Source organism: Ctenopharyngodon idella, chromosome 4 (genome assembly GCF_019924925.1).
Source record: "Ctenopharyngodon idella isolate HZGC_01 chromosome 4, HZGC01, whole genome shotgun sequence".
Taxonomy (NCBI): Eukaryota; Metazoa; Chordata; class Actinopteri; order Cypriniformes; family Xenocyprididae; genus Ctenopharyngodon; species Ctenopharyngodon idella.
The window spans coordinates 23,045,433-23,070,843 of record NC_067223.1 but is presented as its reverse complement, the minus strand read 5'-3'; the positions used below and the strand labels follow the sequence as shown (position 1 = coordinate 23,070,843).

At 40.4% G+C, this 25,411-nt stretch overlaps 1 long non-coding RNA gene across 1 annotated transcript in view; it reads left to right on the top strand.

Annotated features, from left to right (window-relative positions):
* Nucleotides 1–20,583, top strand: part of LOC127511276 (uncharacterized) — a 249,197-nt gene extending 228,614 nt beyond the window's left edge. The window contains exon 3 of the long non-coding RNA XR_007929956.1: nucleotides 20,438–20,583. This is a non-coding gene — a long non-coding RNA (uncharacterized LOC127511276). The remainder of the gene's footprint in view (nucleotides 1–20,437) is intronic.
* The last annotated feature ends 4,828 nt before the right edge of the window (nucleotides 20,584–25,411 follow it).

The window sequence follows — 25,411 nt, the reverse complement described above, 5'->3', positions numbered from 1 at the left end:
TGTGGCATTTTCTTTTCCTCATTTTTTCATGAATATTTCCCCAGCAATGCTTGCTTCAAAGGATTTATGATTTATTTATCAGTCCCACCTGGATTACGCTTTTTTTTTTTGGTCAAAATTACTGATTTTGTGGTGACAATTTCCAGAATTTATGTTTTATTTCTAATTAAGACACCACAATTACCAGATTATGTATTACAAAAACGTCCTGTGGTGTCCCACGTGATAAAACATCAAAAGTACACACGAAACTGATGTGGTAATTGTGTAACGTCTCACTGCAGCCTGCGGTGGACATCCAACCTGGCCCACATCCAAGTGTGACGTCAGAAGACAGGCCCATGCCGCCCTGCAGCCGACTTTATGTTATTGCTCATGTCAATCACAGTATGATTGCCTTCACCAAACACTGATCCCTAAACCTACCCGTCACTGTAACCAAATAAAATTACCTGCAGGGCGAAATTTCTGGTGAAGTGGTTTAGTAGGGAGTCACGAGGTGACGTATTGAGCACGGGTGTGGCTTTTGATGTCAAACTTGGATGTGAGATGCAGGCTGCGAGATGTAGTGCTGTTCGATTCCGGATTTTTTGGAGTCGATTCCGATTCCTGTTTCTGGAATCGAAAGAATCAATTCCAAGAATCGATTCCTCACTGTTATTTTCGATTCTTTTTTTTTAAATACCAACACCGTGTCTAACATTGTTGCGTCTTACCGTGCCACACAGCGAAAAACTCTCTACACCGGGCGTGACAAAGCGACCATTGCAAATCCATTTGTCCTTCCTATTAGATGTATTGCGAGTGCTGCTAGGTCATAAATAGAACGAGGCATACACACTCATCATAGCCTAGACCAATTACATATTGTAATGCAAAAACATCATCTGTTTCACCTGAGAGCTCTTTAGGCAAGAGCGACGTTTTGAAATAAGCTTGCCAGACTTTGAAAATACACGCTCGCTTGGCACAGATGTTGCCATTATGGCCAAGTATTTTTTTGTAAGTGTCTGTGAGTTTGGGGACTTTCGACAACAATACTCCGATATTAACCTGATTAGCCTAAAACAATACTCTGATTAAGAAACTACCATGTAAACAGTGATTTCTAATTACCTTAATCCGGCTAAAGTCATAATCGAATTAAGACGTGGAGTATTCCTATTTTAGTCGCATTATTGGACTGCATTACAGACATGTACACACCTTAATCTAACTATTAACGTTGTTAATACAACGACGAAGTGACTCATACTTTGCTTTGAGGTAATTAACTGCACTTGAAGCTTTCGTAAAATTTGAAAATGAAACAGCCAAAACTGTTTATAGTACTATAACGAAGACAAACTGTATGTTGATAATTCTGGAAGGAACGTTGGACTGCATGGCATGGAGACGTAATGACGTGTGCCATTAATCGATCTGTAACATGTAACATGGGAACATGAACGGAATAATCTAAAAGCAACTCACGTAAACACCTTAATCAGAATATTGTCTTATTCAGAATAAGGTCAATAATTAGATTACTGCAGCCCATGTAAACGTAGTCACTGACAGCGTCAGTCTCCATACTGTACGTGGTTGTTTTTTAAAAAGCAGTGTAAGAAAAATCTTGCCTATTAATCCCTGAATTCAGGAGGGAGAAAAAGAAAAACATTCTAATTTTCTCATTTATTCGCTTCAGACCTGAGGCTGCACATTTTGACCTCCTAAAATTAACTCCTTTCCACAAATTGAACATAGAAATAAAAATTCAGTTTTATTCCATTTTTTCTCAGTCTTATTAAATGCAAACAATAAGTGCAACCATAATCAAAGTACTCTCTCAATATTCAAAGTGCAAACAGAGACCAGAGCTAAAGGTGGTTATACCTACACAGCCCAGCCTAAGATAGCTTTGATATCAGCAGCTCGTGCTGGATGAGCAGGGCAGACGTTTAAAATAGTTTACAATTGAAGCGACCGTTATCAAACTGAATTAGGTTTTCAATTCTATAAAAAAAAGTCTTAATAAAAGAAGAAAAAAGATGGTGATGTCGCGGGACAGCTTTTCACTTGAAGAGAAATCTTGCCACATTTTAGTATCGCAGGATCTCATTACACACCCCTAATTAACAGTTTTTCCAAGAATCTGATGACAAAATGTAACCTTCAAATCCAAATCAGACCACACACAACTAGCCCCAGTTTGTTGTATGTGCAGTGAAACAGAAGTCGTTGCCTCCGGTTGACATTCTGCATTAAGCTGGCTGGCCTCGGATGTCGACGCTCGAACAGCGTTGTCTGCATTTGTATCCATGCCGAATGCTACTTTTTTAAATCGAGGATCCAGCAACATTGACACTGAAAGAAATCTAAAGTTGTACATTTGGCAAATTAAACAACTTTAGTTATAAATTGATTAATTTCAGTATATATATCTCAGTATATAACTAATCTATACAAACCTAGTTGATTCACAGTCGCCACACCTTTTGGTCAGGTGCTTGTTTAAAGAGCTAGCTAGCCTCTGACCAACAGACTCTGGAGTATAAGTGTTTGCCATACTTCTAGTTAGCTTCTGCAAGTTGCGTACCAAGACAATTAACTTAGAGGATGTGACGTGGCTTTCAGCAGACATCTCCTCTGTCACCTCCAGGAATGGTCTCAGGACCTATACAAAAACAGTTGGTAAAACAAACTTTGTTTAAAATTAAGGTTAAATCAAGGTTTTTTGTAAACAAGCCCCACAAACAAAGCCTATCTATACAATATGATACAAAGTATGGTCACATCAATTGCGTCAGCCATTGCAGTCCAGTCCTGGGGGAAAAACATGGGTAGGTCCATGTTGCTCATTGCTGCAGAGAGGGGTTCCCGGAGGTTAAAAAACCTCTCTAGCATTAAATAGGTGGAATTCCACCTAGTTTCAACTTCCTGGAGAAGGCGCAGTTGGGGCATTTTCAAGTCTTTCTGCAAGTTGTCTAGCTTCACCTTTGCTGTGCAACTGGATCTAAAAAATCCTACCACTCTCCTCACTTTGGATCTCAAGTCATCAAGTTCAGTGACTGCAGCAAGACTGTCTTTTACAATAAGACTGAGAGTGTGCGCAAAGCATGCTGGATGTCTCATGTTCATTTTTTTTTTTACTGCTGCAACCACATTTGATCCGTTGTCTGTAGTTACACAAAAAAACTTTGTCCTGAAGACCCCACTCCAGAAGGATACTGCGGAGGTGTGTAGCTATGGCATCAGCTGTGTGTCTTCCTTCAAATCTAACAAAGAAATAAGATATACTCAGCTCAGATTATTTATTATGCACATAGTTTCATGACTGTTAAATCTAAATTTCTGAATTTAATTCTTAAAAAAAAAAAAAAGAGTAATTTCTACAGAACGAACATTATCAAATGGAATTTTAAAAAATATTACGTTTTCAAAATGACTTCAATTATTCCCATCTGCCAGCAATTGTACTATAAAGTAGGCCACTCAAAAGTTTTAATAATCATAAACCAACAATAATCTGCCAACAATAATACTGTGTATCCTAATAATATTCAGACGTACAGTGAGCTGGTCCTTCAGAGCTTGTTTTTCTTTTGAATATCTTTCCAAAATTAGTTGTTTTGTTGTTTGTCTGCATGGAGTCCTGTACTTTCACGAATGCTCGAAAACCTTCACAACAGATAGTGGCTCATGTCCTTGATTATGAACTCAATTAGCTTTTGATCCAGTTTTTGTTTGGGAAGACTATGAGCTACAATGAAAGAACAATCATATAAAGAAAACAGCGAGTCAGATAAAAGAAAGACATTTTTAAATCTTATGTGCAAAAAATAACCTAAACTAACCAACTAAGACTGAAATTACTACAGCACTATTATTGACAAACATCAGAAAATTTTTATGGGATGATTACACTGTATACTTGCTTAGTTTCCCTACACCAAATAATCTTACAATAAATAATTTGAGTAAACACCTACCAGGGTATGGCATCTTGGCCCCAAACTGTTGTTCAATTGATGACTGGATCAAACGCTTTTTCAGGGCTGGCAGAGTTTCTCCCTCCCCATCCTCCTTTTGGAATTGCGATTAGGAAAAAAAAAAAACCCTTGCTGAGTTAATGAGGCTAGGCTACCTAAATCTGACTAACCACAATCGTTAGTAATTTATTGAGCAGTTTGATTTACATTCCCCTGTCTTTTAAACCTTCAAATTGATCTGCTTACGTATCTGATGTAAAATGGTGCGTCAGATTAGTTAATTGTTACCTGATCCTCCTCTGTCACCTCCTTTTTGTGAACGGCCCTAAGATGTTTTATCATTGGGGATGTTGTTTTATTATATGTTAATTTTTTATCGCAAATTTGGCATTTAACTTCATTTTTTGTCGAATCTAACGTAAAGTAGCGCCAGACTACTGATGTTGACCTTGGAGGCATTCTTCTTCGACTTCGCGTGAGTGTGATTGATTGTTGTTGTCGATTGATTTATTCTTCTTGTCCTAAACTACAATGAGTAAGATCAAACCCCGCCCAGCAACCGATTCTAAAGATTTCATTGGGTCAGTCATTGCGCTGATTGGCTACACAATGCTCTGTGTCACGACTGGATCTATTTATTTAGTCTGAACGTTATTTCTTTACAGGTGACGTGATTGTGTTGACAAATGAAATCGGCTACAGGCCGCGGTTTGTGTTAAAAAAAAAAAAATCTTAAAGAGGATTTGATTCCCCTTAACGGAATCGATTCCAACCTTTGGAATCGACTCTCAATTCCCAACGCCTTGGAATCGAGAAATCGATTCTTTTTGGAATCGATTCCCAGCCCTAGCGAGATGGTCCTCACTGCAGAGCGCAACACGGCTCAAGAATTAGAGGAACTTTTATTATGCCACAGTCGCTTCTGCTTCTTCTTCTAGTCAAGCCTATGTGGGTAAAGTAGCACTGTTTATCATATTAGATACATTTGAGTGTGTTAAAAATGATGTTATAACATTACTATGAGCGTTCGTAATAGTAATATTTCCATTAAATAATATAACTATAAAATTGTTAAATATCGCAGTTTTTATTACTAGTGTTTTGCAGAACACTGTACATTATTAGAATAGGACAAACACACTGTAATCAATTACTAGGTAGACTATATTACATGCAGTTTAGTGAAGTACTGAAACTTACTTGATATGCCCACAATCTCTGACACGTTTTTCCATGCATCATTTTTTGTATGTACACAGAGACATATTGTGAAGTACAGGGAAACTGCTAACCGCTGAAATCAACGTCTCCATCTTGTCACGACACCACACTACAGCAGACGAATCACATGCACTCCACTGACTTCACTCCTGTTCGTTGTCACTCTCGAAATTAGCTGTAAATTTGCATAAAGTTGAAATTTCTGAACTTTTGTCATGTATTTTGCGTCGCTCGACACGACTACATTCTGTTACTGACGGTCATTGTCACCGGAAGTCGCCAGCGCGGCATTGAAAATGAACGGGATCATGTCGCTGCGTGTCCCTGACGGTGTGAAATGAAATTAAGTGTACATAGCAATTAGATGCATATCTAATATTTTCTCAGTAATAGATGCCATTTACAATAAGTGAACAGCTGCTATCGCTGGTTCAAGAAATCTTTTGTTGGCTTTATCATTTGTGCCACTTTCTTGTTTGTAGCTTCCTTTGACTCATATGCTTCCAGCATTTTCGTTTATATCATTATAAGAGAACTGACGGGCAATTCTGTTATTGATATTAATTAGAGCAAGTCCACTCAGTCTTACCTGAGCCATAGAAGATCTGAAGTCAATTTTAGTTTAGAAAAGCTCCGCTCTGCAGATGTAACAGTCACAGAGAGACTGCAGGCTATCAGGAGAGCTACCCAAAGATTTGGCTAAAACTCACAGATCTCATTTTGAGAGAGGTAAGTGAGAAGCTCAAATGTGGTCTTCTTTGCTTGGAGGAGTTCTGGAAGGATCTTCATCTCTGCAGCAAGTGCACTCCAGTCAACATCAGCCTCTTCTCCACAGAGTTTGTCCATCTTAGAGTTTACGTAAATATTGGACAGAGTTTAACCGCTTCTCTATAGTAAATGAACTGTTGTGTCGCTTTGTGTCGATTTTGTACTGTACTGATGTACCGGTTCATTGTTGTGAAAAAAAATGTATTAACCATGTATAAGTGATAACTGTATTGGCATTTCATATGGTACAAACTGTTCTATGGCTGGACACAGGTTCAGGTGTTACACATGTTAATATCTATTATTCTTGTTTCTGTTTTATCCCTCGTTGTTTGGTAGATAAAGGGGGACGTTTATTTTAGGGGGATGGACAGTTTTAAAGGTTAAATTCTGAGTTGAGTTGAAGTTTAGGCTAAAGGGATGTTGCATTTATGTGTTTGTAATACATTCTGTCCTTTGGGGCTTGCCGTAGGCAAGAGAGGCTTGTGCATGCGCATAAGGTTATGTGTGGATTTGTGTGGGACATGTGGTTGAAATGTGGGAAAATTTAAAATTATCCACCGTTCATGGAACTCCTGAGTCTCATTTTCATAATTTTTTATTCAAAAGTGTTTAGGCGAACCCGATACAGAAGCTCGGTTACACCATCATCAGTGTCTTATAACCGTTAAGAGTAGTTTCCACCACATGATCAACACCCAGAACAATAGCAAAACCCTCTCTGCTGCCCCCACCAGCACAGCGGCCATGTTGTTTATTATGTTACTAACATAAGTTGATATTCTCTGAACAGTGTCAATGTTGAGGAGAGTTAGGTCAGATTGCAAGAGTCAGTAAACTCAGTGGAACGGGGCACCTTAAAAATCACTTTGAATTCACAAATACACCTGAATAATGGATCCCAGTAAAAAAACCCATAGAACTGATCCTTCAGGATATTTACAATTTACAGACAATTCTTATAGGAATCTTATAGGAACGGTTCAAAAATATATATTTTACTTCGAATCCTGTAATTTTCTTACTGGAATCCTTTAGGATTTCTTGACAAGGGTTCGAAATGGCCGAAACCACTTCAACCGCATGGTGGTAATCGATACAATTGATAGAGAAATTGAGGTTGGTGACAGAAACACAAAGCAAATCTACACAAACACAAATAAACAAAGATATAAAATGAAGGCATTAGATGAGGACATGACTGGACCCCGAAAGCAACAGTGGCTCAAACAGCGAGGGGTTTTTGTGAGAGATGTGTTAAGGTGACTGCTCTCACTCAGTCTGCCCTTGCACTTGCAAAAAGGACCCTGAGAACAACAAACAGACGTTACGACCTCAATTTAGAAGGCAAAAAAAAAAAAAAAAATTAAGATACATGTATAATATACATAATATAGACCAGTGGTTCTCAAACCTGTTCTGGAGTACCACCAGCCCTGCACATTTTGTATGTCTGAGTTCATTAGTAGAGACTGCAAGACCTGAAATGGGCATGTCAGATATAGGGAGACATACAAAATGTGCAGGGCTGGTGGTACTTGTACAGTATGTATTAAAACAAATGCCTGCAGAGGGTGCCAACACCCTGGTGTTGTTGTTGTCCCACTTTACAGCAGATCAATCCTTTTTTAATATTGGCCAAATGACATTTAATGAAAATGTTCACTTAATCTTTGGCCACTTCTTTACGGTAGAAATGCAACAGCCACTGTCATTTCTTGCAAGAATTTGTGGACATCAAAACATGCAAAACAGAAAAATGGTTTAAACTTTTATTTTGAAATCATGAAGTTTGCATATTTTAGAAACATATTGATGTATTCTCCTGTGTTGGCATAAGTTTATAAATGATTTACCTTACAAATCTGATGAAATGGTGCACATTGTGTTCCCAGATGAACATTATAAGCAACCCAGAGTCTGCAATGTTTAATGTTATGTTAATTATAGACACTAGGGGGCAGGCAAACATAGTTAAGGGTTTTGGGGAGAGACAACTAAGAAGAAGAAGTGAAGTGTGTTGAAATGCATGTGTTAAGTGGAGGGAGACACCAGCCTTGACTGTGATTAAGATAAGAACATTATAGAGTCCTCTTTAAAAGAGTCGAACTCAGACCCCTTTAAGTGGACCAAGAGGTGAACCTTTTCCCTGAAAGAGGACTCAGATCCTTTTTTGGTCCACTTAAGTAGGAATGTGGTCTCAGACCTCTTTGTGTTCATACTGTTGCTTTTTGGATCTAGTCCAGTTCAGTGTTTGATGGCTGACTGTGATGGGACAGATTACGCTCCATCACGGCAGACATTTCTGCCATTGGACTATGTATTATTAATATTATGGGTTCTAGTAAAAACTATTTATTTTTACTGAGTCATCAATTTCTACATTATATAAATGGTTGTTGTTTGGAACTTACGTATACACAATGTATTTAGTGATACTCACGCAGATGCATTTATTTGTGTGCACCGATTAAATAGATTGCGCTGCAGAGAGAACAAATGTTAAAAAACATCTGATATATGGCAGATGTAATTCTTAGTAGTGTATATTCCCATATGTCCAAATAATCACTATACAAATTGTTTTCGTTTTGCAAAGTTTTATTTATTTCATATTTAGCTGTTAAACATGTTAGCATCGTCTTACCTTCATCTCTTCTTCATGGTTGACTGTTTGTAGGTCTCACTACAGGAGCACGCCCTAGTGAGCACCTTATATAAATGCTACCTGTAGGGAGTTTTTGTGTTGTTTTGTTTTTTTGCTGCTATTATGTGCTTATTGAAGAAGGGTTAGTGTAAGTGTCACTATATGTGGTTTAAAACTACTATTTTACTAGTATTTTTCAGATATTATGAATTTGTGTACCCCCGTGATATTATTGTTATTGGTTTAGGCCAATTTGACTGGCAGAAATTGATTCTATTTAAAGCTGCAGTCCGGCATTTTTCCTCTTTGTCGCCATCTCTGTTTGAAACCTGCAAATGCAGTCAAATGCAGAATTGTTATCTTTACTTGCGTTGTGCATTGGCACGGCTCCTCAGTGGATGAATCTAATGTTTGGTGTCAATCACTACACCGGTGTGGATACTGTAATTCAGAATTACAGATTCTACGTCTTGAAAGTATGACCAATATAAGAATTTTCACTGGAAAATATAAGCTCGCATTTCTGCCACTTTTGTTCTGACCAACTGAGAAGAAAAGCATTAGCCTACAGCAAATCGTGCTGCCAATGATGATTAAATCTAACGATCTCTTAGCTCGGATCACGCCAAACAATGCAAATTATTATTACTGTTATACTTTGTTCTCAAATTGTTAATGTTAACAACATCAGCATTGCGTAAGTGTATTTAGAGTGTATTAGCGTATTACCTGTAGATTTCAATTTCTGTAGCCAGTCCGAAGGTCTTTTGCTTTTGACTACGGCTGAATCTCCAGTTGTCACTGATGATTGTCATTTGGACCTTTCTGAATTACAATCCGCCATCAAAATATGTTTAATTATTTCAGCTGCTGTGAGAAAAGGCTATAAATGATCCGCTACAACAAGCATCCTCACTTTCTGTTTACAGACGTGACATAATTACGCAAAGATGAACAGCTGCATGCTCGAATTTCCCACGGAAATCCACCAGGTTGCTCTTATTATAAAACATTATTACATGGTTATCATTGTGAATCTGGCTAAGGTAAGGAGATCGTTTTGAACACTGGCTGGTTATGTACTTGCTAAAAAATTGATTTTGGACAATTTTTAACCAAAAATGTTCCGGACTACAGCTTTAAGAAGGCTGTTTAGTGTTGCAAAAAGCAAACGGACGTCTGTAATTTGTCTTGGTCACCTGAGTGACTTGGTTACTGGCTAGTGAGAAGCCAATTTTGTATATTGTAATTTTGAAAGTTGTTTATTTATTTATTTTTTATTCGACTCACATGTGAGTTTTGTTTTCTGTTTAGAAAAGTTTAGTCATTTGTTATGTCTTTAAATGGATTTAAAGACATTTGGCCTTAATTGGGAAAATTAAAGTCCCATCATCCTTGAGTTTGACTCTCCTTGTTTTTAAATGCTATAAAATCAACCTCTTGATGCCTAAATACAACCATCCTACAACACTGACCCTATGGCCTTGATCCCATTCACTTACATTGTATGTGCCTCACTAACCAAGAAATTTGTTTGTGAAGATTATAATTAATAATTATTATTTTGTAAAACGACATTGCTACAAATGCTCTTAAATGAGCTTAAGTTGTTTATCTTTTGCACAAAAATATACATTTTGTTGCAGTATTTCATCCGTATTCTTGCACTATATCACATATCCATCTTTGTAAATAACATTTATTTTGAATTGTTTTCCTTAAATCATGTTTTTTATTACAGAAGGTAATGATAACATCAGCATAGAAAAAAACAAGGACAAATACAATAAAAGACAGATGCAAATGAAATAAACTGCTTTAAATTTTCATTGTACAGTAGGTATACCTAAAAGTGGCATTCAAGTAAGAAATTATAAATTAAATTAAATGAAAAAATAAAACATACTGATTCTCTACTGATTGTTTTATCAGGCTGTCACTTTAAGAACTACAGTAATGCACTGATCCAATATACTGATAAACATACACAATTTCTTCCCCAGATACATTCACTTAAGACAAAACCTGTTTGTGAACCTGGGTTTTTTTGACACTTTAAACCAATAAGACGTTACAGATAATTCAGTTTAGTACATGCGCTATGACAGCTGGTTTTCCGTGCATGCGCTAAGTGTGTGCGCTCGTAAAACCATATATCAAAAAAAATGTAAACTGGTACAGCCGCGTCTCTCTTACACAGTAAAATCACAATAAACAAGTGTGCATTCTGAACGAATAATTTGTAGAGATATGAGACAGCCTTATATAGCAGTTTATTAATGTGGTTCATGGATTCTCGTCCGTGGAATGCGCCACTTCTGGTATTATGCCGAGTTCACACTGCACGATTTTAGGCCCCATTTTCACTCGACAGACAAATCTTTGACAGATTTAACAAAATCACCGTCAAATGCCTGAAATCAGAGGCAAAGGGAAGTTCGGGGAGAAGTTATAGACCCGCGTCTCACCAAACATTTCCTCCTTCGTGATCTTTTTTTCTTTTTCCCTGCAAGTTAGCACATAGACAGTTTGGATCAGGATGTGATGATTAGTCAGATCATTTGAATGTGTTCCTCCCGAACTTTGTTAATAAAAGGGCCATTAACACCGAATGGGTAACATTTGCTTGTTGAAACTCTTCAAAATTAAACTTTATTTTTCATATTCTTTCAACACTAAATCTAATACTACACATATTTAACTATTCAAAATGTGTATTGGTCAATCTCAGGCAACTTTATTTAATTTTTTAAAAAGGTTTCAAAGCAGAAGATGAATGCATGTTTTCTCAGTCCTGTTACCAAAACTTATGTGCCATTTAAAAAGCATGTTTAAAGGAACACTCCACTTTTTTTGAAAATAGGCTCATTTTCCAACTCCCCTAGAGTTAAACAGTTGAGTTTTACCGTTTTCGAATCCATTCAGCCGATCTCCAGGTCTGGCAGTACCACTTTTAGCATAGTTCATTGAATCTGATTAGACCGTTAGCATCTCGTTATACATCTGCGTAATATCATTGCTCCTGCTGCAGCCATGGTACGGCAGCAAAGTTCCTTGATTATTACGCCGGAATGAAAGTATAGTTCCTAGCCATATCGGCCTAGAAAATTGCAACTTTTAATTTTCCTTCGGTCTTAGTACACGATGTAACTACAGAAGAGTCGAGTTTTAAATAGGAAAAATATTGAAACTCTTTGGTCATTTTTTAACGAGATGCTAACGGTCTAATCAGATTCAATGAACTATGCTAAGCTATGCTAAAAGTGGTACTGCCAGACCCGGAGATCGGCTGAATGGATTCGAAAACGGTAAAACTCAACTGTTTAACTCTAGGGGAGTTGGAAAATGAGCCTATTTTCAAAAAAAGTGGAGTGTTCCTTTAACAGGAATGAGCACTTTGTAACAGGAATGAACACTGGGTAATAGGAATGAGTGTCCATATGTGTGTGCATGTGTGCAAGAAAGAGAGTGTGTACATGGCTGTGTGTGCATGTGTGTGAGTGAGATTTCTGTGTTGAAGGGATGTGCTGTGTGCTAGTAGTACATCACAGAGAAGGAGGTGGAAAGAGAAAGAAGGAGAGAGAGAGAGAGAGAGAGAGAGAGAGAGAGAGGGAAGGAAAGACAAAAAGGGGAGAAAAGAGAGTTGCGGGTGTGTTTCACTCCTTATCTTGCAGCATGACATGAATTGGTGTTTCTTGCAACTGCACAGTATGGTTTCTCTCCATCTTCTACAAAAGATAAGAAAGAGAAAGACAAAAAGATTAAATCACATTGTGGTGGACTGGCTCCCTGCAAGTATGGTATTCATGCTGTAAAACTAATCCTAAAAATCTACAATTTAAGTAATTTCAATTGTACAACTCATGATACAGGTGAATAGTATTATATCAACTAATATTCACATTATTAAATCAACAAAACAGAGGACTCTACTCACTCCTGTTACTCTTAACTCACTCCTGTTATTTTTCAAATGAGTAACAGGACTGAAAGTAACAGAATTGAGATTTTAAGCAAAAAATAATCAAACACATGACATGTGGCCACATGGCATACATGCTAATAGCATGAGGACACTAAGCAGAAATTAAAATGAAAGGACTTACTTTTGGTCTTCTTATGGCCTGCATAAGATCCAGATGATGTAACTTACTGTTGAAAATGTCTTGTGGCATGTTTCAAGTTTTTTAGAAGGGGCAATGTGTGAGGGTAACAGGACTGAGTGAAAACCTGGGGACACAACTAAAATGTGTATTTTATATAATATATTATGGATTTCTCATGAAATTTCTTTTTGTTTAGCAAATGGTATATGGAGTAACACAACAATGCAAAAAAAAAAAAAAAAAAAAGATTTCTGATAGCTTTTAATGATTATATTTCATTTTTTTAGACAGCGAGACATGTAACAAATGCTATTTTTTAGTGTTCTGAGCAGTTTTTAATAATGTTTTAAATTGTATATTTAAAATTTGCAGTTAGAGTATTGTTCAGGACATTTTGCTTAATAGTAAAATGTATTTTAATTTTCATGCATATTTATACATACAATGTCCTGGGGACAGAAATGTTACCCATTTGGTGGAATGGCTCAAAACATAATTTGTGAACCAGACAGGTGTTGGCGTTTCTTCCTATTGTGAAGTCATGCAATGTGTAACCCCATCGCTGATCCATCGTGCAATGTGCACACAGCAGCAGTTAGAATACTCCCTCAGAAAATCGTGCAGTGTGAACTCTGCATTACTCGACATGGGTAAATTATTATTATTAAAAAAAAAAAAAAAAAAAAAAAAGTACTTGTATTTATTTGAGGAATCGTGACAGCCCTACTTTTAAATCACGTGATATTCATGGGTCCTGTCTGACTCAGTGTTTAAACTCTTTATACAAACTTACATGTATAGACAACTCAGAATTTTATAATCTATTACAAATTTCAAACACACATCAGATCTCATTAATAGAGGTTATATGTTAATGATTCTTCATGGTTTTCATCTTAAATCATATGCTGAAGGTTCAGAATTATTAGAATCACATTCTTCAAAGCTCCTGTTATCTTAAGGGAAACAGTAGATAACCACTGAAAGTGCTGTGGTTATCCTTGCTATCATATATCTTCGCGAAAGGCCAAAGTTTAACATAGACAATATCTCCAACCTCTAGGATCAACACAACTCCATTCGAGGAGTTTAAATCATTCTGAGGCTGATTATCATATGCCAAAACCATACGCTCTGAATTCTTATAAATGGAGGCACCTGATGCAATTCCACTACGACCAAATACAGAGATTCTGAACATGTAGGCTCCTTTCAGTGGGGCTGTGAAAACACCTAAATCAAATAACAAGAGATACTGAATCAGCTGTTTCCTGTATGATTGCTCAATTACCAAACACACTGTGTAATAGTTTTGAAAGACGGTAAATCATTTCAGGCTACGTTTACACGACAACAATGTCCTAAAAACAGATGTTTTTTCTTTGCGTTTTTCGTGTACCGACAATAACATTGTCAAAACGATCCCCGTTCACACAGATCCATGGAAACGACTTAAAAACACTGTATTCTGCTGCCAGGCCAGTAGTTGGTGATGTCACTTTGTAAAGAAACACTACACACCTATAGACTGAACACGTAATTGTAATGACGGGTCGACAGAATGAGGATCCATTTGCATCTTTATTAAGATAATCACCAAAGCAGACAGGGGCAAAGGCAGAGACACAAACAGGGACAGGCAATGGTCGAGGCAGGCGGCAGACAAGCAGAGTAAAGTCACAGGCAATGGTCAGGGCAGGCGGCTAACAAACAGTCCAAATAACAGGCAAGGATCAGGGCAGGCGGCAAACAAACACAGTCCAATAAACAGTCCAACGGCAACAGAAATACAATCCACAAGAAAACGCTCAGTAGTGATCACCGGGGCAAATCAAGACTTCGCAAAGGGTGTGTGTGTGTGTGTGTCTTAAATAGTGTGAGTGTAATGAGGTGCAGGTGTGTGCGCAATCAGTCCCAGGAATGAGGGCCTATGGGAAACGTAGTCCGAATGTAAACCAGTCAATATTCAGGTGACGGCTCCCTCCGGTGGTGCGGAGGAGGAGGCGCGAGAGCCACATTCGTGACAGAGCCCCCCCCCTGCGAGTGGCTCCAGACGCGAGGAAGCGGGCGCCGGGGTCTACCGCGTGGTCGAGGGGCCGGTCTCTCCGGATGCGTCCGATGAAATTCCACTATGAGTGACGGGTCCAGGATATCATCCGAATTGACCCAGGATCGCTCCTCCGGGCCGTACCCCTCCCAGTCGACTAGGTACTGTAGTCTCCTACCCCGGCGCCTGGAATCGAGCAGTTCTCGAACCTGATAGGCCTCCTTGCCTTCAATCGTCAAGGGTGGGGGGTTGCGGGCCTCGGCTCCCTCCGCCTCTCCTCTCGGACCACCAGAGGGTTTCAGCAACGACACATGGAAAGTGGGAGAAACACGGTAATTAGCAGGTAGATTCAAACGAAATGACACGGGAGTAATTTGCTTGGTAATTTGAAAAGGCCCTACAAACCTGGGACTGAGCTTTTTGCATGGAAGTCTTAGACGCAGGTCCCTGGTTGACAGCCAGACCCACTGCCCCACGGTGTATTCGGGATTGGGACGACGACGTCGATTGGCCTGTAGCTCCTGTCGTCTTACAGCTCGTTGGAGGTGATGGTGGGCCAGGTCCCAGGTCTCCTCGCTGCGTTGCATCCACTCGGTTACTGCGGGCAGGTTGGATGGTTCCCCGGACCAGGGGAAGAGTGGAGGCTGGAAACCCAGGACGCATTGGAAGGGCGTGATGCCAGTGGCAGGTTTTTGTAGTGAGTTCTGGGCATATTCGGCCCACAGCAGATAGCGGCTCCACTCTGACTGGTTCTGCTGACAGTACGTGCGTAGGAACCTGGTGAGTTCTTGGTTCAGGCGTTCAGTTTGTCCATTGGACTCGGGGTGGTACCCGGAGGTGAGGCTGATATTGACGTTTAAGTGTTTGAAGAAAGCTGTCCATACCCGGGATGTAAACTGTGGGCCCCTGTCAGACACAATGTCCTCTGGAAGACCATAGAATCGAAACACGTAGTTGCATAAGATTTCGGCGGTTTCCAATGCGGTGGGTAGCTTGGGGAGTGGTATGAGACGGCATGCTTTGGAGAACCGGTCAATTACAGTGAGGATGGTGGTGTGACCACGGGACTCAGGGAGGTCAGTGACAAAGTCAACGGCAATATGGGACCACGGACGTTGGGGAATGGGCAGTGGTTGCAACAGACCCGCTGGGGCTTGATGAGATGCTTTAGAAGTTTGGCAGGCTGAGCACTGGTTGATGAATTGGGTGGTGTCTAGTACCATGGTGTCCCACCAAAACCGGTTCTGTAGTAGGTGTAGTGTGGCTGTGATACCAGGGTGGCCAGAGCTGGGGAAATCGTGAACGTGGTGTAACACTTTGTCGCGGAGGTGTGCAGGTACGAAGGTGCGATCCGGTGGGCAGTTTGGTGGTGGTGCTGTTAGTTCATTCGCTTGGGTGACTTCGGTCATGACGTCCCACTGAACCGGAGCGAGCAGCAGTTTGACTGGGATTATATTTTCTTCGTTCTCTGACCGTTCCCTCTCCTCTGTCTGACGAGATAGGGCGTCTGCCTTGACGTTCTTTGACCCGGGTCTGTAGGTTACCGTGAATTGAAACCGAGTGAAGAACATGGCCCACCTAGCTTGTCGGGGGTTCAGACGTTTAGCAGACCGGAGGTATTCCAGGTTCTTGTGGTCGGTTAGTATGGTGAACGGGTGTTGTGCTCCCTCCAGCCAGTGGCGCCACTCCTCCAACGCCGCCTTCATCGCCAAGAGCTCCCGATTGCCTACGTCGTAATTGCGCTCTGCCGCTGACAATTTCCTGGAGTAGAATGCACAAGGGAACATCTTTGCGGGATTACCTTGACGCTGTGAGAGTATGGCCCCAATACCTGTGTTGGAGGCGTCGACCTCGACTATGAAGGGGAGTTCTGGGTTTGGGTGGCGGAGAATGGGTGCTGTGGTGAATCGTTCCTTTAGTTCTTGAAAGGCGTGCACCGCCTCGTGGGACCAGGAGAGGCGTGTGGACTGTCGTTTGGTCATGGAGGTCAACGGAGCAGCGATGCCACTGAAGTTCCGTATGAACCGCCTGTAGAAGTTGGCGAACCCCAGAAACCGCTGTAGTTCCTTTAACGTGCGTGGTTGAGGCCACTCAAGCACCGCCCTCACCTTGTTGTCGTCCATCGCCACTCCCTCTTGACTGACGACGTATCCCAGGAATGAGGTGGAGGTGCGGTGGAATTCACATTTTTCGACTTTGGCATACAGTTTGTGTTGAATGAGCCGCTGCAGTACGGACCAGACATGTTGGACGTGTTCCTCGAGGGTCTTGGAGTAGATGAGTATGTCGTCAATGTAGACGATGACCCAACGATTGAGCATGTCCCGGAAGACGTCATTGATGAAGGACTGAAAGACGGAGGGACTGTTGGCCAGCCCGAAGGGCATAACGAGGGTTTCATAGTGGCCGGTGGTGGTGGAGAAGGCCGTCTTCCATTCATCCCCCTCTCGGATGCGAATCAGATTGTACGCACACCGGAGATCCAGCTTTGTAAAGTACCTGGCCTGTCTCAACTGCTCCAGGGCTGCGGGGACTAATGGCAAAGGATAGCGGAACTTCACTGTGATATCATTCAGACCACGATAGTCGATGCAGGGCCGAAGACTGCCGTCCTTTTTCTTAACGAAGAAGAAGCCGGATGCCGCCGGGGAGGTAGAAGGTCGAATAAATCCTTTGGCCAGCTCCTCCTCGATGAATGCTTTCATGGCGGCTGACTAGCGCTGTGACAGGGGAAATATTCTGCCCTTGGGGGGTGTCGTACCAGGTAGGAGATCTATAGCACAGTCACTGGAGCGGTGAGGTGGTAGTTCGGTGGACCTGCTTTTGCTAAACGCGATTGCTAGATCAGCATACTCAGCAGGTATGTCGGGCTCAGTGGTGTCGGACTCGTGAACAGTGACGGTCTGCACAGGTAAGGGAGTGATCCGTTTCAGACAGCGATTGTGACAAGCGGCGTCCCACTGTACGATCTGGCACTCCTTCCAGGAAATTAGCGGGTTGTGGGTTCTGAGCCACGGGAGACCAAGAATGACTGGGTTGCTGGGTGAGTGAATGACGTAGAATTGGATGAGCTCGTGATGAAGGGCTCCCACCTGTAGGGTCAGTTCGACAGTGATGTGCGCCACTCTTCCACCACCGACGGGTCTCCCATCTAGCGCCTCCACTGTCAATGGAGAGTTACAGTCTGTTAATGTGATGTTGTGTTCGTTGATGAATGTATCAGACATGAAGTTACCCGCTGCACCAGAGTCCAGAAGAGCGTGCGTGGTTATGCATAGATCATTCAGAGCTATTTGTATGGGAATTTTGAGGCAGTTAGAGGAATAAGCAGTGGGAGGTGGAGAACTCACCGCTTTTGGGTTAGACGGAGTGGGTCGAATGGGGCAGTTGGTCTTGATGTGACCAGCTTGGCCGCAGTAGAGGCACAGATGAAGTTGTCGTCTTCTCTCGCGTTCCTCGGGGCGAAGCGGAGTGTATCCGAGCTGCATGGGTTCCGAGGGAGGCGTGGTCTGAGCGGACAGCTGAACAGGGCGTCGTGAGCGGAGAAGATTGTCAATGTGTATAGCTAGGTCGATGAATTCGTTAAGCGATCTTCCCTCGTCGCGGCATGCGAGCTCGGCTTGCAGTTCCAGGGACAGCCCCTTTCGAAACAGCAGTTTTAGCGTGTCCTCGACCCAGTTTGTCTGTGCGGCGAGGGATCGGAAATTTAAAGCATAATCCGCAGCCGTGGTTTTACCTTGACTCAGCGACAGCAGTAGATCCCCAGCGCTCTTGCCTCCCTCAGGATGTTCGAACACTTCCTTGAAGCTTCGTAGGAAGGCAGAGAAGGTGGGAAACACGGAACCATCCTCTCGCCACATCGCCGTGGCCCAATCCAGCGCTCGACCAGTCAACAGGGAGCATACAAAGGAGATCCGACTGGATTCAGTGGGATAGAGAGATGGCTGCTGGTTGACAAAGAGAACATTGGAGAAGAAATCCCTTACATTTAGCGGGGTTGCCGTCAAACTTCTCCGGGAGTGCGAGGCGTGGATTCACGGCGGGAGCGGCAGTGAAGGCTTGACTGACGGAGGCCGCAGGCGGTGGCGTGGCAACCTCGGTGGCGTTGAATCGAAGGCCCTGCAGAGTTTTCACCAGCTCCTCGGTAAGGGAAGTCAATCGATTCAATTGGTGTTGGTGCACCGCGAGCTGGTTGGCTTGGGCAGACAGCTCGGTGGAAATTTGCATGATCGCTGCTGGATCGCTGTTTGGCGAAGTCTTCTGTAATGACGGGTCGACAGAATGAGGATCCATTTGCAGCTTTATTAAGATAATCACCAAAGCAGACAGGGGCAAAGGCAGAGACACAAACAGGGACAGGCAATGGTCGAGGCAGGCGGCAGACAAGCAGAGTAAAGTCACAGGCAATGGTCAGGGCAGGCGGCTAACAAACACAGTCCAAATAACAATAAAAAATAATAATAAACAGTCCAACGGCAACAGAAATACAATCCACAAGAAAACGCTCAGTAGTGATCACCGGGGCAAATCAAGACTTCGCAAAGGGTGTGTGTGTCTTAAATAGTGTGAGTGTAATGAGGTGCAGGTGTGTGCGCAATCAGTCCCAGGAATGAGGGCCTATGGGAAACGTAGTCCGAATGTAAACCAGTCAATATTCAGGTGACGGCTCCCTCCGGTGGTGCGGAGGAGGAGGCGCGAGAGCCACATTCGTGACAGTAATACGCATGAGATCACAGTTTTCACAAATTCACATTTTTGTAGTTTACACAGGAATAACTTTTTCAAAACACAAAACTCAAAGTTTACCGTTTTTAGTTGAAACTGGTGTCGTGTAAACGGCTCCTAACTTTTCTATACACATTACACAACTGCAGAGAGGTCTGAATGGAGCAGGGTTTTCATTACTATAAACTGAGTTTTATGACTGAATTTAATTAATAATTACCTGTAATTGGGTTGTAGGCGTTCCCTATGTTTGTGAAGACGTTCTTGTAGGTTATTGTGATTTCAATGGGAGAAGGACCAATAAATCCATGGCCAGAATCCATCAGTGAAGCTGAAAAAGCTATTTCTCTGTCTGTTATTGAAAAACCAGTAATATTGTGATATATTACTGTATTACACTAAGAATGTATACACTGAATTTATAATTCAAGCACACTTTCACCTCTATTTTCCTTTCTTAACTCCTCCACTTGATTTGAAATTTCTGTGAAGGAATAAAGATTCTGTTAAATGACATTTACACTGATTATTGTAATAGATTTACACAGTATACATTCAACTTTACACTAACATTTACACTATACAATGTATTGCATTGGTGTTTTACTTTGAGGATCTTTGATAAAAGAGTGAATGTTTTGGTGAGATACCATCATTTTTCTTCTTCATCTCATTCCTCAGTTCTCTGATGTTTGCTTTCTGCTCTGTAACGGTGGCGGTCAGTTCTCTGATGTTTGCTTTCTGCTCTGTAACGGTGGCGGTCAGTTCTCTCAGTGCTGCATGGATGTCAGGGATGCCCAGATTGCAGTATTGTTGGCTGTCAGTTGAAGCTTCAGCTCTCAAAGTGTCTGTTTGAGGTGGATTCTGTCTTCCGTCCTCAGAGCTGATCTGTTGACTGATCTCCTTCTCATTGAGTCCTCCATCTACCTGCTGCTGGACGACAAACACAAAGGTTTCCAACAGCAGCAGTATACATACTAAAGCCTTCATTCTTCACTGATGTTTGTTTCCAGCTCTTGCTCTGTCATCCCCACAGCCTCTCATGTTCCTTTTATAGTGTCCTGATTTACTGTCTTTTGTACTTGATTTACATTGCTCCAGATAAATAAGTAGTTCAAGTTAATTGTTAATCATTAGTTGAATGTTCCAGGCTCAGATGATGTTTATCTCTATTCACAACATTTGTGACACTATGTTGATCTCAAAAGAAAATAACTTTGAGTTTTTTTATTATTATTATTATTTGCAAAAAAAAAAAAAAATATATATATATATATATATATATATAGATCAGCACTCTGCATCCTTATTGGACGAGGAGGGATGATCACAGATATATTAAATAGATTGTCGGATCAGGCTGTGTGACTATGGGGAATGATTATCTCAAAAATGTACATCCATATGCAAGTTTGAGTGACTTTGTTTAAACTAAATACATTAGCTATTGTCACATGCCAGTGATTATCCTGACCTCTGATATAGCCTGTTTCTGATCTCTGATCTAGATGGTCACTCCACTCTCTGGTATCCATGTGCATATCTTACAACAGTTACCAGGTTTACCAGCTTTATGTTATGACCAAAAAAAAAAAAACTTTGTATGTAAATTTACACAGACAAAATTAAAAAGTGACATTTACAAGACATTTACAAGTCCTGTAGCTATACTATTGAAACAGTGTGTATTTTAATCTTTACTGCTTGGCCCATTTACATCGATTGTAAATGCCTGACTTTTTTTTTTTTTTTTTAACTAAAGCAGGGTATCCACGGGGCATTAAAAAGTCATTAAATGGATTTTGCGAAAATTAAGGCCTTAAATGGCATTAAAAAGCATTAAATTTTATTTCTACAGGCATTACATTTTTTTAGATAGTTTTGAAGAATAATAATACTACCAGTTTATATTGAATTTAGCCTTCATAATTAATAACTTTTATTTGCTGTCGTAAAATATGTACATTGGTGTGATACACACACGGAACCAGTTTGGTAATTGCCTCCGGCCGGTGCAAAATTGCCGTAACGCCATTTTGGACAGCAGCGGGCTGGGACCTGGAGGCGGAAGGTTGCATCAGTGTTGCCAACTTAGCAACTCTTCAGACCCCTTTTCCGACTTTTTTCCAAGAAAGCGCGTTGTGACGAATATACTTGTTAACCTGATCTAGTTTCCAAGACTCCCCGGTACTGCCGCACGAGCGCGAGATCTTGCTTTTCTGACGCTGCCGCAGGCGCACCTCTCTCTGCGTCTGCTGTTCAGTGAGTGGCTGAGAGGAGCAGCACATTCAGCTGAGGATGTGCGCCCTGTCAGAGAACAAATAAAATAGATACTATTGCTTCTAATCTGAGTGATCATTTTACGTGTACATATAACGTTAGCCAAAATCACAGCAACTGAACTATCTTTATCTTATGTGTAATGTGATTTTGTCAGATAATGTCTCGATTATAAATCAGGATTTAGCACTGGTTTAACATGTCAGGGCTCGACACTAACGCTTGTCAATTAGTCTGGGATAAGTGGATTTTTTTGAAGGGGCAAGTGAAAGAGAATTTTACTTGCCTGGCCGGACAAGGACCTGATTAAAACGTCAATAAAAAAAAAAAAAAAAAAAAACACGAGAATGATTTTTTATTACATTTAGTGTAAGTGGTGCTCGATAGTGGATAATAATAGTCTGTATAATGTTCTGATAATAACAAGGTTGTGCTGTTGAGGCTCGCACACCATCTCGAGGAGAAATGGAAACAAGCGAAGCACACACAAAAAGAATCTCAGTTAAACATACTGCGGTAAAAATTAAAAATGTGGAGTTTTTATAACTTGATACAGGTAAGCAAAATCACACGACCAAGAATGCTGTTTTCCTAAATAGGCTACTGTCATGATTAAAAACGTGACACTGATTTCATACAACAGTTCAGTTTACAAATAGTTAATATTAAGTCACTTTTAGAAGGAACATTGACTGTTTTTGTTCTATTTTAGCAGCAAAAATAGTTTCAAACAAAGATCACAGCAGAACCATAGCGCAACACTCACCCTGCATCCCAATGTGCATACTATCCGCCCTAAATAGTATTGAATATTAATAATGTTACATACTATTTAGGATGGATAGAATGCACATTGAGATGCAGGCTCAGCCTTGTTTTTGTTACTGAATGTTTCAGCAATTTGAAGCATTTAGAGTCAAAGATTAAATGACCCATTCATAAACAACTGCCTCATTCTTGAATGAATCAGCCATTGGAATGAATCGTTTAAATGAATGACTCACTTATTAAGACAGTTACTTGATGCCACCTACTGTTGGTTTAGTTTAATTTTTAAAAGTATCATTTTCCCCCAACATTTCTTACAATCCCATAACATTATTTAATGCAATTGTAAATTTGTAAATGATTTAATTTGATTGGTAACAGCCCTTAGTGTCTTATTCCAATTAAATGTATTGATCGAATTTAAAATGAAAGATGAATCATACATTTTACATTACATTTTACATGTATTTTTTTTTCTTTCGGACAAGCAACTGTTTTACTCATACAAGTGAATGAAAAGGCTTAATGTCGAGCCCTGTATGTAGTCTTAATGGGCCGCGTTTCAGTCACCATTTCATATAGTCTGACAGCAAAAACAGAAAAATATATACATGAAACAATTTTATTGGGAATTTGGCTGTATTAAAATATATTATGTGAGCAAAAAGGGTAGCAGCAGAGAAGCAAACAAATTGCCGCATGACGTCATCTATCGACATATATATATGGCATTAAAAATTAAAAAATTGGCATTAAAAATGCATTAAAAAGCATTATATTAGATTTGATGAAACCTGCAGAAACCCTGTAAAGGACGAGTTAACATTTTGTTTCTGTGGTGGTTAACATCATGCCATAAAAAATAGTAAATAATAATATTAATTTGTTAATTTATTTGTTAATGTTATTTAAAGCTATTATATAGCTATAGTATACATATTACAGCTATTCTCAGCACTGTAAACACTGTACATGGAAGGGGGAATCTCCTCAACCACCACCAATATGCAGCATCCACTTGGATAATGCGACAGCAGCCATAATGCACCAGTGATGAAACCAATCAGTATATATATGGGGATGATTAGGAGGCCATGATGATGGACAAAAGCCAATGGGCATATTTGGCCAGGATGCCGGGGTTAAACCCCTACTCTTTTTTTCAAAGGCCATCCAGGGATTTTTAATGACCATAGAGAGTCAGGACCTCGGTTTAATGTCTCATCCTAAAGGTGGTACTTTTTGACGGTATAGTGTCCCCATCACTATACTAGGGAGTTAGGACCCACACAGACCACAGGGTGAACACCTGCTTGTCTCACTAACACCTCTTCCAGAAGCAACCTAAGCCCGGTTTCACAGACAAGGCTTAAGCCTAGTCCCAGATTAAAATGCATGTTTGAGCTTTTTTAACCGAAAGCAACTTGTACTGACATACCTTAAAATATGTCAGTGCCAGTGTTTTGTCTCAAGATGCACACCAGTAATGTTTTTTTTTTCTAGGCTACATTTATAAAAGCTACTTAAATGTCCTAATTGAACTAAGGCCTAATCCTTGCTTAATCTAAGTCCTGTCTGTGAAACCAGGCCCTAGTTTTCCCAGGACATTCCCATCCAGGTACTGACCAGGCTCAACCCTGCTTAGCTTCAGTGGGCCACCGGTCTTGGGTTATAGGGTGATATGGCTGCTGGCAAAAGCTGATGGAGTTTAACTTGTGTTGAATCCACAAAATTTTGGCATCTCAATGTGGTCCTGTTCAGTATCGCAACTTGACTTGTCTAAAATGTAAACAAGCTCATTGCTGTTGCACATACTACATACTGTGAATTCTGAAACATTTTTTGCTGTGATTTTTATTTTTATGGGTGCTTTGGTGTCCATAAATGTATGAATTATATGGACTCACATCATTTGGTTATTTTGGAGTCTGCAAGGGTTCTTTTGTTTTGGAAAGACACCTAAATTTACCTTGAAAAAAGCTGAAAAATACACTGTTGTGAGAATCACACTTCAATCTGATGTTTACTTTGCTGGATCTATAGGCAATGATGACAAAATGGACATGTCAAACAAGATAAATGGTGTATGCTTAATTTCACAAAAAGTGTAAAATTAAGTGTAATTTTTAATCACGATTAAAAATTGTAATCTATTGACAGCCCTACTAATAATATTTTTATTATGTTTACGAGCACTACAGTGTCATGATAAACGACAGATAATTTAACACAGAAAGAATAAAGACATAGTTACTTTTTTTGTCCATTCTTTGAATTTATTTTCAGTCTAAATCATTGCCTTTTGTGTATCAGAATAATCGTGTCATCACGTTCAGATACACCACTGTATCAGTGTCCAGTTTGCACATAAATTTCATTTGAAGAAGAAATGATGAAATATGTGTGCTTACACCACGCTGGCTCATGTTTGGTGCAAACTAATTAATTTCATAACTATTATGAAATCGTGAACAAAACCAAACATGAAGTCACTGACCTCACTCTCAAGCTTCTCCCCTGGCCTGAGGTGCTCAAGATCCCACATAAACAATTTATAGGGACCTATTTTGCAATAGAGCCTTCCTCCTACTTTCCCTGCCCAGATTAATTTTAAGACTAAATGGACCAAAAGAGAAGCAATGCTCAATTTTCATTTAATTATCCTTGAAGTTAAAAATGGATTCATACAAGAAGTCTGGGAGGCAGCAGTGCTGAAGGCGGCTGGGAGGCAGCAGTGCTGGAGGCAGCAGGCTGGGAGGCAGCCCTGGGATATGTTTTTTTCCATTGTCATCCAGAAGGTCAATGGTTTTTCCATCCTTTTGTTTTTGTTACAGTGAATGGACCAACATAATCTGGATCTAGTTTCCCCCCTTTCTCT